The following is a 16,205-nucleotide window of genomic DNA, read 5'->3' as shown; positions in this document are numbered from 1 at the left end:
AACATTGGGTATATACAGTAGCATATGCACAGGGTATTCCCACACATAGCGATAAACTGTATACTATAAATGTACTGTGTACAATAATTGCATATAGACATTACAGTACATAATACAGGCATATTTGGAAAATAACTGAATACATCTAATACATTTGCCTCTTTTGACTGAAACATTAACTGTAATGTATATTTCTACATTAATAAAGTCTGTAATGAGGGAACCAGGGATAAAAAGTATAGTGCTCTGTACTTCTAAGGGCATAGTTATTTCCCCAATATTCCCAAGTGTTTAAAAAATTTAAAAAAAGTTAATAAAACAAATATACAAAAAACTAATTAACATTTTTTTTAATTACAACAAAATTTGCCAAACCAATCCTGCAGTATAAGCCCATTGGTACTGCAATATTACCAAGTTCACACATTCAGCAGTAAAGGTCCAGTGTTACTGCTGCAATATTACAAAGTTCACACATTCTGCAGTATCAGTCCAGTGGTGCTGTGTGCTGTGCTCTGTCAATTTTGAGTTCAGTGGTGCTGCTGGGTCCTGTGTGCTGTGTCCTGTTCAGTCCAGTGGTCCTGTGTCCCGTGCTCTGTGCTTCTAAGAGCATAGTTATTTCCCCAATATTCCCAAGTGTTTAAATTTTTTTTAAAAAGTTATAAAAAAAAATACAAAAAAAAAATTTGAAAAAAAATTAATTACAACAAAATTTGCAAAACCAATCCTGCAGTATAAGCCCATTGGTACTGCAATATTACCAAGTTCACACATTCTGCAGTATCTTGTGCTACATATAATGGAGAGCAAAAATTTGGAGGATAAAGTAGGGAAAGATCAAGACCCACTTCCTCCTAATGCTGAAGCTGCTGCCACTAGTCATGACATAGACGATGAAATGCCATCAACGTCGTCTTCCAAGCCCGATGCCCAATCTCCTAGTACAGGGCATGTAAAATCCAAAAAGCCCAAGTTCTCAAAAAAAAGCAAAAAGAGAAACTTAAAATCATCTGAGGAGAAAGGTAAAGTTGGCAATATGCCATTTACGACACGTAGTGGCAAGGAACGGCTTAGGTCCTGGCCCGTGTTCATGACTAGTGGTCCATCTTCACCCAAGCATCTTAGCCCTCCTCCTCCTCCCCCCCTACAAAAAATTGAAGAGAGTTATGCTGTCAGCAACAAAACAGCAAACAACTCTGCCTTCTAAAGAGAAATTATCACAAATCCCCAAGGCGAGTCCAAGGGTGTTGGTGGTTGTCAAGCCTGACCTTCCCATCACTGTACGGGAAGAGGTGGCTCGGGAGGAGGCTATTGATGATGTAGCTGGCGCTGTGGAGGAACTTGATGATGAGGATGGTGATGTGGTTATTGTAAATGAGGCACCAGGGGGGGAAACAGCTGATGTCCATGGGATGAAAAAGCCCATCATCATGCCTGGTCAGAAGACCAAAAAATGCACCTCTTCGGTCTGGAGTTATTTTTATCCAAATCCGGACAACCAATGTATGGCCATATGTAGCTTATGTAAAGCTCAAATAAGCAGGGGTAAGGATCTTGCCCACCTAGGGACATCCTCCCTTAAACGTCACCTGAATAACCTTCATAGTTCAGTGGTTAGTTCAGGAACTGGGGCTAGGACCGTCATCGGTACAGAGACACCTAAATCCCGTGGTCCAGTTGGATACACACCAGCAACACCCTCCTCGTCAACTTCCTCCACGATCTCCATCAGATTCAGTCCTGCAGCCCAAGTCAGCAGCCAGACTGAGTCCTCTCCAATACGGGATTCATCCGAAGAATCCTGCAGCGGTACGCCTACTACTGCCACTGCTGCTGTTGCTGCTGTTAGTCGGTCATCTTCCCAGAGGGGAAGTCGTAAGACCGTAAAGTCTTTCACAAAACAATTGACCGTCCAACAGTCGTTTGCCATGTTCAAAAAGTAAAAGAAAATGTCAACAAATTCAAAAAATTTAATCAACAGTTAAATGCCCTGTCATTATTTAAAACAAGAGGTATTGACGTGCTAGAATTAGTGTAGTGTTAATATGTTATAAACACTACACCTGGAACTTGGAGGAGGTATTGTGGCCCCGGTATCAAATTTAGTACCGGGGCCACCCCACTACGCAGTCCAGTTACTTGTTTGGTGGAATTCTGACCAGTTGAGGGTGTATTTATTATATTGTGACCCCGGTATCAAATTTAGTACCGGGGCCACCCCACTACGCAGTCCAGAATTTTTTTTGGGGGAATTCAGAGCCGTGGAGGGTTTTTTATTAATTATATTGTTGTGACCACTTTTCTACGCAGTCCAGGTACATTTTTTGGTGCGATTAAGACCAGTTGATGGTTTTCTTATTATATTGTGGTGACCCACTCCTCTACGCAGTCCAGATACATTTATTGGTGCGAATCATACAAGTTCAGGGTTTTTAAATTATATTGTGGTGACCCTCTCCTCTACGCAGTCCAGGTACATTTTTTGGTGCGATTAAGACCAGTTGATGGTTTTCTTATGATATTGTGGTGACCCACTCCTCTACGCAATCCAGATACATTTATTGGTGCGAATCATACAAGTTCAGGGTTTTTAATTTATATTGTGGTGACCACTCCTCTACGCAGTCCAGGTACATTATTCGGTGCGATTTATACCAGTTGGTGGTTTTCTTATTATATTGTGGTGACCACTCCTCTACGCAGTCCAGGTACAATTTTTGGTGGGATTCAGACCAGTTGAGGGTTTTTAAATTATATTGTGGTGACCACTCCTCTACGCAGTCCAGATACAATTTTTGGTGTAATTAACACCAGTTGATGGTTTTCTTATTATATTGTGGTGACCACTCCTCTACGCAGTCCAGGTACAATTTTGGGTGTAATTAACATCAGTTGATGGTTTTCTTATTATATTGTGGTGACCACCCCTCTACGCAGTCCAGGTACAATTTTTGGTGTAATTAACACCAGTTGATGGTTTTCTTATTATATTGTGGTGACCACTCCTCTACGCAGTCCAGGTACATTTTTTGGTGCGATTAAGACCAGTTGATGGTTTTCTTATTATATTGTGGTGACCCACTCCTCTACGCAGTCCAGATACAATTTTTGGTGGGATTCAGACCAGTTGAGGGTTTTTAAATTATATTGTGGTGACCACTCCTCTACGCAGTCCAGATACAATTTTTGGTGTAATTAACACCAGTTGATGGTTTTCTTATTATATTGTGGTGACCACTCCTCTACGCAGTCCAGGTACAATTTTGGGTGTAATTAACACCAGTTGATGGTTTTCTTATTATATTGTGGTGACCCACTCCTCTACGCAGTCCAGATACATTTATTGGTGCGAATCATACAAGTTCAGGGTTTTTAATTTATATTGTGGTGACCACTCCTCTACGCAGTCCAGGTACATTATTCGGTGCGATTCATACCAGTTGATGGTTTTCTTATTATATATATTGTGGTGACCACTCCTCTACGCAGTCCAGATACATTTATTGGTGCGAATCATAGAAGTTCAGGGTTTTTAATTTATATTGTGGTGACCACTCCTCTACGCAGTCCAGGTACATTATTCGGTGCGATTCATACCAGTTGATGGTTTTCTTATTATATTGTGGTGACCCACTCCTCTACGCAGTCCAGATACATTTATTGGTGCGAATCATACAAGTTCAGGGTTTTTAAATTATATTGTGGTGACCCTCTCCTCTACGCAGTCCAGGTACATTTTTTGGTGCGATTAAGACCAGTTGATGGTTTTCTTATTATATTGTGGTGACCAACTCCTCTACGCAGTCCAGATACATTTATTGGTGCGAATCATACAAGTTCAGGGTTTTTAATTTATATTGTGGTGACCCACTCCTCTATGCAGTCCAGATACATTTATTGGTGCGAATCATACAAGTTCAGGGTTTTTAATTTATATTGTGGTGACCCACTCCTCTACGCAGTCCAGGTACATTATTCAGTGCGATTCATACCAGTTGATGGTTTTCTTATTATATTGTGGTGACCACTCCTCTACGGAGTCAAGATACATTTATTGGTGCGAATCATACAAGTTCAGGGTTTTTAAATTATATTGTGGTGACCCACTCCTCTACGCAGTCCAGGTACATTTTCTGGTGCGATTAAGACCAGTTGATGGTTTTCTTATTATATTGTGGTGACCCACTCCTCTACGCAGTCCAGGTGTACATTTTTTGGTGCGATTAAGACCAGTTGATGGTTTTATTATTATATTGTGGGGACCACTCCACTATGCAGTCCAGAAAGATACCTCGTTGCAACGTTTTGGACTAATAACTATATTGTGAGGTGTTCAGAATACACTGTAAATTAGTGGAAATGCTTGTTATTGAATGTTATTGAGGTTAATAATAGCGTAGGAGTGAAAATAAGCCCAAAAACTTGATTTTTTAACTTTTTATGCTTTTTTCAAAAAAAATCCGAATCCAAAACTTAAATCCGAACCAAAACCTTTCGGCAGGTGTTTTGCAAAACAAACCCGAACCCAAAACATCACGAAAATCCGAATCCAAAACACAAAACACGAGACACCAAAAGTCGCCGGTGCACATCCCTAATATCAAGCTGAGAGTTTTCAGATTCTAGATATCATTTATTTAGTACATTCTACAAAATGATAGCTAGAATCTTATTGGTTGCTATAGGCAACATCTCCACTTTTCAAACCCGCCGAAAAAACTCTCAGCTTGATACATTTACCCCATTGTACTGCTGAATATAACGATTAAATCACATAATTGTTGTTGCTTATTTTTATTGCTAGTAGTTTCTTATAGTCACTCAATAAATCATTGGTATTATTTGTACATAAGTTCCACTGGGAACAACTAGGGCCTGAGTCATTAAGGAGAGTAAAGCATAAAAAAGGAGTAAATTTGTATCTGGGCAAAACCATGTTGCATTGGAGGGGGAAATAAATATAAAATGTGGGGACAGATTTATAGTTCAGGTAGGGCATGTCAACTTTAAATTTCAGTGTACAAATAAAGTTATTACGTATTTGTGTGCTAGACGAAAAAACAGCCATATTTAACTGATGTGCAAAATAAAAAAATAATTTGCACCCCTGGCATTGATTAACATGGTTTGTCCCAGGGAGCATTTGCTCATTTTTTTTTTACTTACCTTCCTTAATGACTCAGGCCGCTAGTGTTTATCAAAATGAGCTATAGCTTGTTAGATGAATACCACTTCTAACCATTTGAAAATGAATCTTTTACAGTTGATTCAAGTGGGGATGATCTTATATTGACTGGTGATCTTGACAGCAGTGCCAGTGAGGGTGATTAGCAAATTGAGGAAGATGCCCACTCTGGGTCTGATTCCTAGTTCATAGTCCAAAAAACCAGTCTCTAGGAGACTGGGGTGTGTCTTATATTGAGTATTCTGCTCTATAACTCCCAAGGCATATGTCTAAGCATTCTGGATTTTAAATGTGTCTAGATGCACTTTTTCCCTGGTGTTAAGTCCTGAGTAGACATTGAGTCATCCTCTTTGAACATGATCACAATATTCACCATATTGTTACTCCTTAAATATCAGTTGCTTTGAAGGTTTACATAAAGCCTTTATATACTCTTTTTTCACTAAAAAATATTCTGTAATCTCTTCCCCTTAATCAGTCTGCCCTCTGTGGAAAAATCCTACAGATTCCTTCTGGCATGTCCCAAATTACATGCTCACCTCGGATTAATCTAAATATTTGGCTCCTAATTGACCACATAAGTCTGGATAACTAACTGACAGCTGCTTTGAAGGCTTACTGAAACCTGGAGTTCTGGAGGCCATATTTTCAGTTCTGGAGGCCATATGTTCAGTTCTGGAGGCCATATTTCCAGAAGGATATACGTACATTAGAGACTGTACAAAAAAGGGCAACTAAAATGGTGCATTGCCTACATCACAAAACTTACCTGGAAAGACTAAAAGATCTTAATATGTATAGTATGGAGCAGATAGGAGAAGGGGGAGACATGATAGAAACTTTCAAATATATCAAAGGCTTTAACAAGGTACAGGGGGGATACATTCTTCAAAGGAAGAGAAGTGTTAGAACACGAGGGCATGCACTGAAACTGGAGGGAAGTAGGTTCAGCCTCGGACTGGCCTGCCGGCCAGCCGGGCTATACCGGAGCTTGCAGGGAGCACCTAATTGATGGTCCTGGACGTCTGCGGCGGTAGTGTAACAAACACACTACCGTGCAGGTGCAGAGAGCTGTGTCTGGACTCTCTGCACCTGCACGGTAGTGTGTTTTACACTTCAGCATGGGAGGAGGAGTTGTTTGCCTGTCGCGGCCGCCCAGAGAAGCAGCATGCTGGAGTATCTCGCAGGTAAGACACTCATTGCCAGACAGCCTGTTTGTTGTTTTTTTAAACACAAAACGGCAGAGAAGTCCCATATATAATGTGTGTGTGTGAATTGGGGACACTTGCGTGGCATACCATTGGGGCACTACTGTGTGGCATCATATTGGGGCATTACTGTGTGGCATACCATTGGGGCACTACTGTGTGGCATAATATTGGGGCATTACTGTGTGGTATAATATTGGGGCACTACTGTGGGGCATACTATTGGGGCACTACTGTGTGGCATAATATTGGGGCATTACTGTGTGGTATAATATTGGGGCACTACTGTGGGGCATACTATTGGGGCACTACTGTGTGGCATAATATTTCGCCATTACTGTGTGGCATAATATTGGGGCACTACTGTGTGGCATACCATTGGGGTACTACTGTGTGGCATAATATTGGGGCATTACTGTGTGGTATAATATTGGGGCACTACTGTGTGGCATACAATTAGGGCACTACTGTGTGGCATAATATTGGGGCACTACTGTGTAGCATAATATTGGGGCATTACTGTGTGGCATAATATAGGGGCACTACTGTGGGGCATACCATTGGGGCACTACTGTGTGGCATAATATTGAGGCACTACTGTGTGGCATAATATTGGGGCATTACTGTGTGGCATAATATTGGGGCATTACTGTGTGGCATAATATTGGGGCACTAGTGTAGGGCATACCATTGGGGCACTACTGTGTGGCATAATATTGGGGCACTACTGTGTGGTATAATATTTCGGCATTACTGTGTGGCATAATATTGGGGCATTACTGTGTGGCATAATATTGGGGCACTACTGTGTGGCATACCATTGGGGCACTACTGTGTGGCATAATATTGGGGCATTACTGTGTGGTATAATATTGGGGCACTACTGTGTGGCATACAATTGTGGCACTACTGTGTGGCATACAATTGGGTCATTACTGTGTGGCATAATATTGGGGCACTACTGTGTGGCATACCATTGGGGCACTACTGTGTGGCATAATATTGGGGCATTACTGTGTGGCATAATATTGGGGCACTACTGTGTGGCATAATATTGGGGCACTACTGTGTGGCATAATATTGAGGCACTACTGTGTGGCATAATATTGGGGCACTACTGTGTGGCATAATATTGGGGCATTACTGTGTGGCAGAGTGTGGGGAGGAGGGCTATCTATTAAATGTGAATATTAATTATTTAATGCTATGAATGGTCGTGGGAAATGGATGTTTTAAACTTAAATGCTATTTATTGCTGGGGCTGTTTGGAGGGAGGGTAATAGGTTTATTTATCACATGTGAGCACTATTACTTTAATGTTGAGGCTTGAGAGAGGCCTAATTATTAAATGTGGGTGCTGTTGATTTAATGGCAGGGATGGTTGGCGTTTCTAAATGTACCCATTATTTTTTCCAAATAGAGCCCTCAACATTCCAGGATCCAGACAAGCCGCAACTAAAGAAACCAGCAGCCACAGGTGGTAAAAGTGACAACAACAGGTAGAACAGTCTGTCAAATGTTCTGAGTCTAGTGCAGGCTTGGCTAATCTGTGGTACTCCAGATGTTGTGAAACTACAAGTCCCAGCATACCCTTACAGCAATAAGCTGCCATATATTGGCAAAGCATGCTGGGGCTTGTAGTTTCACAACACAGAATGTGCCACTTCTCTGAACCCCTGTTTCTTTTGGGTTCAAAGACATCTTGTTTTATTAATAGGAAATGTATATATTATTAAACTTCTATCCAATCCAATCATTTGCATTTACAGTCATCTCATTGTACTAGAAGGAAATGTATATTTAATTAAACTGCTATCCAACTATCTGAGGCTGCTCTACCAGTTTGATTAATTTGTGTCCAAATCTATCTTCAAGTAGCAGAAAGACATAACATTGCTTTGAGTCTAGAGATTTGGGGTCTTGAGTATAGTTGGATGAATTTGCTCCCCGAACTTAAGCAGAAAAAGACGTATTCATGAGATAGTGTAATTATGTGCATATATGCATTTGGGCTCATCTCAAGATCAGTGTATCAGTAGCATATGTCAGGAGTAACAAATGTTTAAACTTACACATTCCGAAAGTATAGAGAAAGTGTAGAGATATTGCTTGACAGTGTTATTATAAAAATGTGAAAGTTGCATTTTCCATACACAGTTAATAAGTTATAACAATAAAGATGGAAGCTGTACACACTTTCCCATGATATGTGCCACTTCTTCAGCTCACCACATCACTGTATATTCTGCCTTTCCCTTTTCCCTCAGTGGGCGGGTCATGCAGCATGACACCAGGGCAGGGCAGAGAGCAATATCGAGGAAACATTACTGGCTGCTGCTGAAATCTTGGATGTTCAGGATATATAGCATGGAGTCTGCAGCACTACATGCTAGTGCCAAATATAGCAAAGCCCCCTGGGGGAAATGAGGGACTGGAGCTGGAGTGAATTCATGGTAAAGGGTGATGACATTTGTAATAGGATTAAATAATTATTATGATGTGGGTGATAGTGTGAAAATATTATGATAGGGGGTGATAATGGGCAGAAAATGTGAGAAGATGATAATTGAAATTATTATCATAAGGGAGGTGATGGGCTGAAATTCCTTGGATGCATACCCTAATGCAATGTGCTCCACACACCTAGGGGTATATTTATCAAACTGCGGGTTTGAAAACGGGAGATGTTGCCTATAGCAACCAATCAGATTATAGCTGTCATTTCGTAGAGTGCACTGAATAAATGACAGCTAGAATCTGATTGGTTGCTATAGGCAACATCTCCACTTTTTCAAACCTGCAGTTTAGCAAATCTAGCCCCTAGAGTGATGAGTTTAAGTGTTGAAATTATAAAAATGATTTGCATATATACATTTTTAGTGGTGTCCAATCAATCAGTTCAGTAATTCAGCAAGTCATAGCTATTCAGAAAGAATGGAATACTAAATACACTATTTCACATTAGCTAACTGTAAGCAATATAAAGTTATTGTGGGTGTATTTTTTCAAATAATTATGTGTGATTATAAGTATATTTAGAAAAATCTCTAAGAGTATTTAAGAGCATTTAAAAGCATCACACTTGTGAAGGAGATCGAATTCAGTTGTTTTTGACAAAACTCTTCAGGTGGAAAACACTTCTATTATACCAGACAAGAACACCTGGCATCTTAGGAGTTGTAACTATCTGGCAAAAGACAACGTGAGCAATGTTGCAGCAGATGTTTGTGATGAAACTAAGATCACCTTGCCTTGTGATGAATATGAAGCTAGCAAACTGTGAAAAGTTTGTCCTTCAACAAGTACCAGTATAATCAGTGCAATGTCATTGTAAAGAATCAAAAAATACAATCTCAAGCATATATTGCAAGAATAATAAATATATCTGTAACTTCATTTAGCTATGAAAGATATTCTAAATAAAATGTTTTGAAACACCAAGGAAAATGGTATAGTCTCTTACTGTCTTCTTTCTTGGACATGCAAGGAGAGCTGTTCCTATTGTTTTCCACAAAGAATTTAATAGATTCATACTTTCAGTGTGGCAGTTCCCTTTATGCAAAACTATAAACGTAAATACACAGATAAAGCATGGCTTTATTGTAATATATGTTATGGCGTACTATTCAGAGGTAATAACCACGATCAGAACTGAACACTTTCCACTAACTAATCAGCAGCGAGATTAACCAGTATATGACTGTCCGCAGTGCATTGAGTTGATGCAGCACGATTGGCCTTCTTCACTTTTCAAAATATAAGTGTTTCTGCAGAGTAGGCATGGATGTACTGGAAACCGAGGGATGCCCATAAAAATGCATACCCCATTATCTCATTTTAATTATTTTGCTTAGTAACATTAAATATACTTAAAAAATGTCTGCCTAAGCCACCAAAATTAGATGCATCAACATGCCCTAATTTTCCACCCCGGCTCTGCCAATATCGGACAGTGCAAATACCAACATCTTGCTTCATAAACCCATGTACTTTGGCAGAAAACAAGATGCACCAGTGTAAATCAAGGCATGTCACATAACCAAACAGAATTTTATCAACATCAGAAATTAACAGTTAGGTCTCTATGTCAACTTTCTAGTGAAGTGGGCAGAATTAGGTCCAAAACGCCGTGATTCATCCGGGAATCGCAGCGTTTGGCCCCATCCCCTACTGTCAAATGATGCCATTACGTCACGGGGGCGGGGACAAAATGACGCAAATGTTGGAGCCTCGTCCCCATCACGCCCACCTCCCCCGGCAGGCTCCCGGAAGCCAACTTAATAAAGTTATCAAGTATAGAGAATACCAGGAATGGGAGGCTGTGACAAAGAAGCTGAGCAGATTTTCCAGTGAGAGAGCACTGACAGGGGAAGTGAGGCGACCTGTGAGGCAGAACAGAGACAGACTGTATAAGAACCAGTCAGCTAGAAGAGAGCAGAGAGTTTTTGGAGGAGTCAGTGAGTTACTTCCTGTTAAAAATTGAAGAAGATGTTACTGAGGGGGAATCGAAGTAGATGAGTGTAACTCACTCACCTCCATAGCAAAGAAATCAAGTAAGGGCTGGAGAAAGAGATTGTTGTGAGGCTACTAAGAGTAAGTGGCATTAATTAAGGAGGAACAGTAAATAGATAAGCATTTTCATTGGGAAACTGATGCTGAGAACCTGTCAGGGAAAAGTGAAAGAGAGCCCTAAAGATTTTAAGGGAGAGAGAAGTTGGTTAGAGACATTAGCCATACCGTAAAATGTACTAACGTCCCAATCATACATTTTGCATTTCAGCAGTTTTCAGGGGAGACCAGCCATTTGGTCAGTCAAGAGTGTTAAATTGTCTTCAGCCAAACTAAATTCATCTAATATGTGTGGGCAATGTTTTCTATTGGGCCAATTAAATTGACTGTGACTATAAGAGCTCCAACACAAGACAGATTTTATTTATCACACTGTATTGTTAGGATTTGTATGAATGTATGATTGAATGATTATAGCTACTTCCCAGTACGGGAAAAAAGATACAATCAAAGGCCTTGTTGTAGGTGGCCTTGCTTAAGCCACAAACTGTCTGAGTTTAGTTCAGAATTGTTATCTGAGGTATCTCAAGGTAGAGGCCATGTTAGGATAACACTACAAGTGTTATCCTTGAATGTGAGGGAGAAGAAAGAATTTCCTTTTATATTTGTAAACTTTCATTGCCTGAAATATTGCAGAGTTGACACAGTATATTGTGAATTACTATTTTGTCAAAGAGTATATTTTCATTAAAAAAAGACAATTATAAAAAGCAGTTAGCAAATTAAATTTGCGCAATGCAAAACGTATCAAAGCTTCATGCATTATAGAACATCGCAGTCCCCATATTAATCTATGTTGCACGGTATTTGTCTAAGCGGAGGACATTTCTGTGAAATCTCCTCCGTTAGGCATGTAATACATAGTAACTCAACTTAAACGATGTGGAACCAGATGTTTCCGCATCTTTTAAGTGCCAAATGAGCTTAATGCATAGACCTCTGTGTGCCTTCCTGATGTTGCTGCTTCACAGGTAAACTTGGTCTTTCTCTGCTGTTTAGAGCATAAGCCAATAAAGTACTTTAATTTTTTTCTCTATGGTGGTCTTTAATTACAGTCCCGTTTAGCACTGTGATAACCAGCTTATTACAGCTGCAATATGAAATCTTATTTTTGCATTTGTGTATAGTGGATATCCTGCATTTTGAATGAAACATCTGAAATCCCATTTTTTGCATTCACACTTTGCTTCTCAGTCACTTCATCACTTTCTGAAAAATGTAATTTATTGCTGTCATTGTCAGATGGTGTTGGTATAATTTTGGCAATGCCTCAGCCATGGGAATCATAATACAATGTCTAGCATTGGTGAGAAGACCTAGGGCCTGATTAAGGGTTTCGGCCGCCTTAGGCTAATACACCCGTAGCGCCTCCACACCCCCAACCTAGTGTATGGGCGTATAGGAATACTCCTGAATTTGGATGTCCAGGAGTATTCTCCAGCATTCAAATTTAGACAGATTGTGCCGTTGTCTCTTACCTGGTCTTGCTCTTCTCTCTTGCTTGTTCTTGCAGCTTTGTTGTCCTCTCCCTGGCATCTGGAAAGTAGGTGTCCTGTTTTGAAAATGCAAAAATGTATTATAATGCAAAATGTTAACAAAACCTGAATGATTAGTCCCTTTATTGCAAACAAAACACTTCATTATGGCCAGATAAAGCTACCCCATTGTACAGGCATATATCGGCAATATCTGAACATTTGTGGTCAATCAAATACAAACCTCTACCAGCCCTATTTCACTAGTATTTAGTATTCTAGTGTTCGTTGAGACCACAGAGAGAATCCGAGTAACCGCCTTACAACAAAGAGATCATAACCCCCAAAGCTGCTCTATTTCTTAAATAGCCCCCTGCATCCATTTACCTTACCCCTCCCTACAGCCATTGACCCCCTGCAGCCATTTTCATTACCTTCTACACTGTACCCATTCCTCCTGCAGCCATTTTCCTTACCTCCCCCCTGCAGCTATTTTCCTTACCCCTCCTACAGTCATTGTCCGACCGCAACCATTTACCTCACCTCCCCCCACTACCATTTTCCTCACCTCTCGCCCTGCAGCCATTTTCCTCATGCCCCCGTATCAATTTTCCTCACCCCCCTGTAGCCATTTTCCACATCCCACCCTGCAGCCGTTTTCCATTTTCCTCACCTCTCCCCCCTTCGCCTATTTTCCTCACCCCCCACAGCAATTTTCCTTACCTCCCACCCGCATCCATCCCCTCTGTAGCCATTTTTCTCACTTCCACCCCTGCAGCTATTTTCCTCACCCCCCACTTACTCACACTTTCACTTACCTACTTCATCACAGCAATCTTACTCTGGGCAGCCTGCAGGAAGTTTGGGGGCAGAGAATGCTTAGTCAAGTCTCATGAGATGTGGAAATCTCACTTGACTAGGAACTCCGTGGCTGTAGCGACAGGCAGCTAACAGCATTGAATTTGCTATCAGACTGCCTGTTTGTATAGTGACAGTCGGGGCCGCTCCCTTTGGACCAGGGGCAGCCCCCATACCAGAGAGTCACGGAGCACTCCATTTTTTAAAAAAAATTAAATACTGGCAGCGCTGCACTTTTCCCTGGGACCCAGCACTCAAGACTGCAGTCTGATCAGTCTAATGAGAAGACCCCATTGTGCAGGAGGCACCTACATTTGAATGAACTATCCAACTATCAGGTGGACACTATGGTGCATATCCAATGGTGTGTTTGGTTGGCTGAATTACTTACTGCTTGCACCAAGAATAAATCTGGGCCTTAATAATAAAAACAATACATGAAAAATACATACCCAAAAACATTAAAATTAAGACAACATATCTATACTTTTCATTTTATTTGAATATATACCTGCTTTGAAACATAGGAGCTATAGCATGATAAAGGAATGATATTAACACTGGTTTGTGGTTGAATATATGTGAGGAGAAGAAGAATAAAAAGAAGAAGAAAAAGGAGAAGAAGAAGAAGAAGAAGAAGAAGAAGAAGAAGAAGAAGTAGAAGAAGAAGAAGAAGAAGAAGATGCAGTGAAACTGATTCTCCCAGTCTACGACACAGAAACATGTTTGACTAAAATTATTACTCTGTAATCCTTAAACAATTATAAATGAATTGTTGTAAAAAATGTGTGGAAGGAGAAAATATTTTTAATAGTGGATGGAAACTGTTCATGATCCTTCAGTCAGAACTGTATCCTCTGATGTATACATTCAATTAAAGTTTGATAAAATATATTAAGGGAGTATTGACTTTTTCATAGTTGGTAAGAGGGCAAAATAATCATTGTATGAAATAATGAAAAATAAGGCCCCTTAAGTAATACTTGTCATCACTGTAACAGCGTATGCATATGCTGAGTTAGATGGTCGATATTGCCAAACAAATCATTGTCTGAGCCCACTTTTTAAATCCATGTCCTATAATTCAGCGATGCACTGTTCTTGTATTAACGCACCAGTGCTAGACTTTAATATGCCTTCTGACGCTGGCCATTGTTTCCTAAGTTCAATTTAAGAATCTACATTATTGTATGACATCTATACCATCTTCTCAATAATGTTTTTTCATCAGAAGCTAGGATATATTTTTGGTTGCATTAAATAAAAAAGCTTGAAAATATCTTATTGAATGTTAGCAATCATGTCAATCAAATATAAATGAAGAGATTTTAATGTCAGGAAAAGAAGAGCTGTATCTTATTTTAACTGCAAAACAAATGCAGAGTCACAAGGAGAAACAGAAGAAAAGGCCAGTGGTCGGTTGCTAAGCAGCTGAGTGCTAGATGACATAGGTTGAAAGGAGCAGCACAATGAATAACAATTTGAATTCTAAATAATGCCAGAGACGGTTATATAAATAGGTGCATTGGCAGAGGCCACTGCTCAAATATACATTATTTAAATGTTAAAAAAGTTGGACAAAACTGTAAAAAAAAGAACAGTTAAGAAATATCACAATGGTGACACTTCAAATACTGCTTTGATGTAAACGAAAAGAAAAGTAATGAATAATTATCTGACCACTTTTGCTGATATTTTGACGTGTAGCTCTTCAAGAAAAACTGCACTTTTTTAAAATTGTGTGAGAGACACTGTACACTCAGTGCAGAGTGCAGATAAAAGGTGCTCTCAAATCAAACAGTCTCTCTGGTGTATTGTCTTCAATATTCTGACAAACTGTAGAAACCATTTCTAAAGATTTCTTTATATAATGTGGGCTTTATTGCCTTTATTTGCTATTACATATGTAGATTAAGCTTATTATTATTATTATTATGTTCTTCTGCTAACAATATTTTAACTCTTTTAAAATATTTGTTTTTTCATTACAAAATGTTTACTTTTGTATAGTAAGTTACTAATAAGACGAATGATTTTCTTATTTGACAGCTTTCCATTGATCCATGGAGATTTTCAGGGTAAATTTATCAAGGTGCGAGTTTGAAAAAGTGCAGATGTTGCCTATAGCAACCAATCAGATTCTAGCTGTCATTTTTTTAGAATATGCTAAATAAATGATAATTAGAATCTGATTGGTTGTTATAGGCAACATCTCCACTTTTTCAAACCTGCAGCTTGATAATTTTACACCTTAATCTTAAAAGTGGCCATTTGTAACATTTATTTAGAAAATGTAAAGATTTGCAAATATTTTGGACTGTTTTGGACTGGGACACTGGGACACAATCATACCTGGTCAAAAATCAAAATTGTCAGTCGTCTTGACTCAAAACTCTGAGTGGCAAATAACCTACTGTATTTTTCGCTCCATAAGACGCACTTTTTCCCCCCCAAAAAAGAGGGGGAAAAAGTGTGTGCGTCTTATGGAGCGAATACTGCAAGCCAGATCAGAGCGAGAAAGAAGGAGAGCGGGTCCAGGCGGACAACCTACAGTGGCAGCGTGGAGAAGCGGGTCCCGGCCAGGGGAGGGCTGGGCAGGGGGGCAGATGTTCCCCGGGTCGGTGGACTGAGCGGTGGCTGGCCCCGCCTCCGGAACCAGCCACCTTTCATACTGGCTGCGGATCCTCCTGATCCGTCCGTCCCCCCGCCTATCTGTGGGGACCTAGCTATCACATGGGACATGCACCACATGACAGGTGCCGTCCCATGTGAGAAGTGCTGAAGACATCGCGCGTGGAGGCAATAAGGTAAGTTATGGGGAAAGGCCAATATTGTGTGTGTGCTAGAGGCTATAGTTTGCGTGTGTGTGCTGGAGGCTATAGTGTGTGTGCTGGAGGCTACAGTATGTGT

Source organism: Mixophyes fleayi, chromosome 2, assembly GCF_038048845.1.
Source record: "Mixophyes fleayi isolate aMixFle1 chromosome 2, aMixFle1.hap1, whole genome shotgun sequence".
NCBI lineage: Eukaryota > Metazoa > Chordata > Amphibia > Anura > Limnodynastidae > Mixophyes > Mixophyes fleayi.
The sequence above is the reverse complement of the archived record's forward strand: the minus strand, read 5'-3'. Positions refer to the sequence as shown.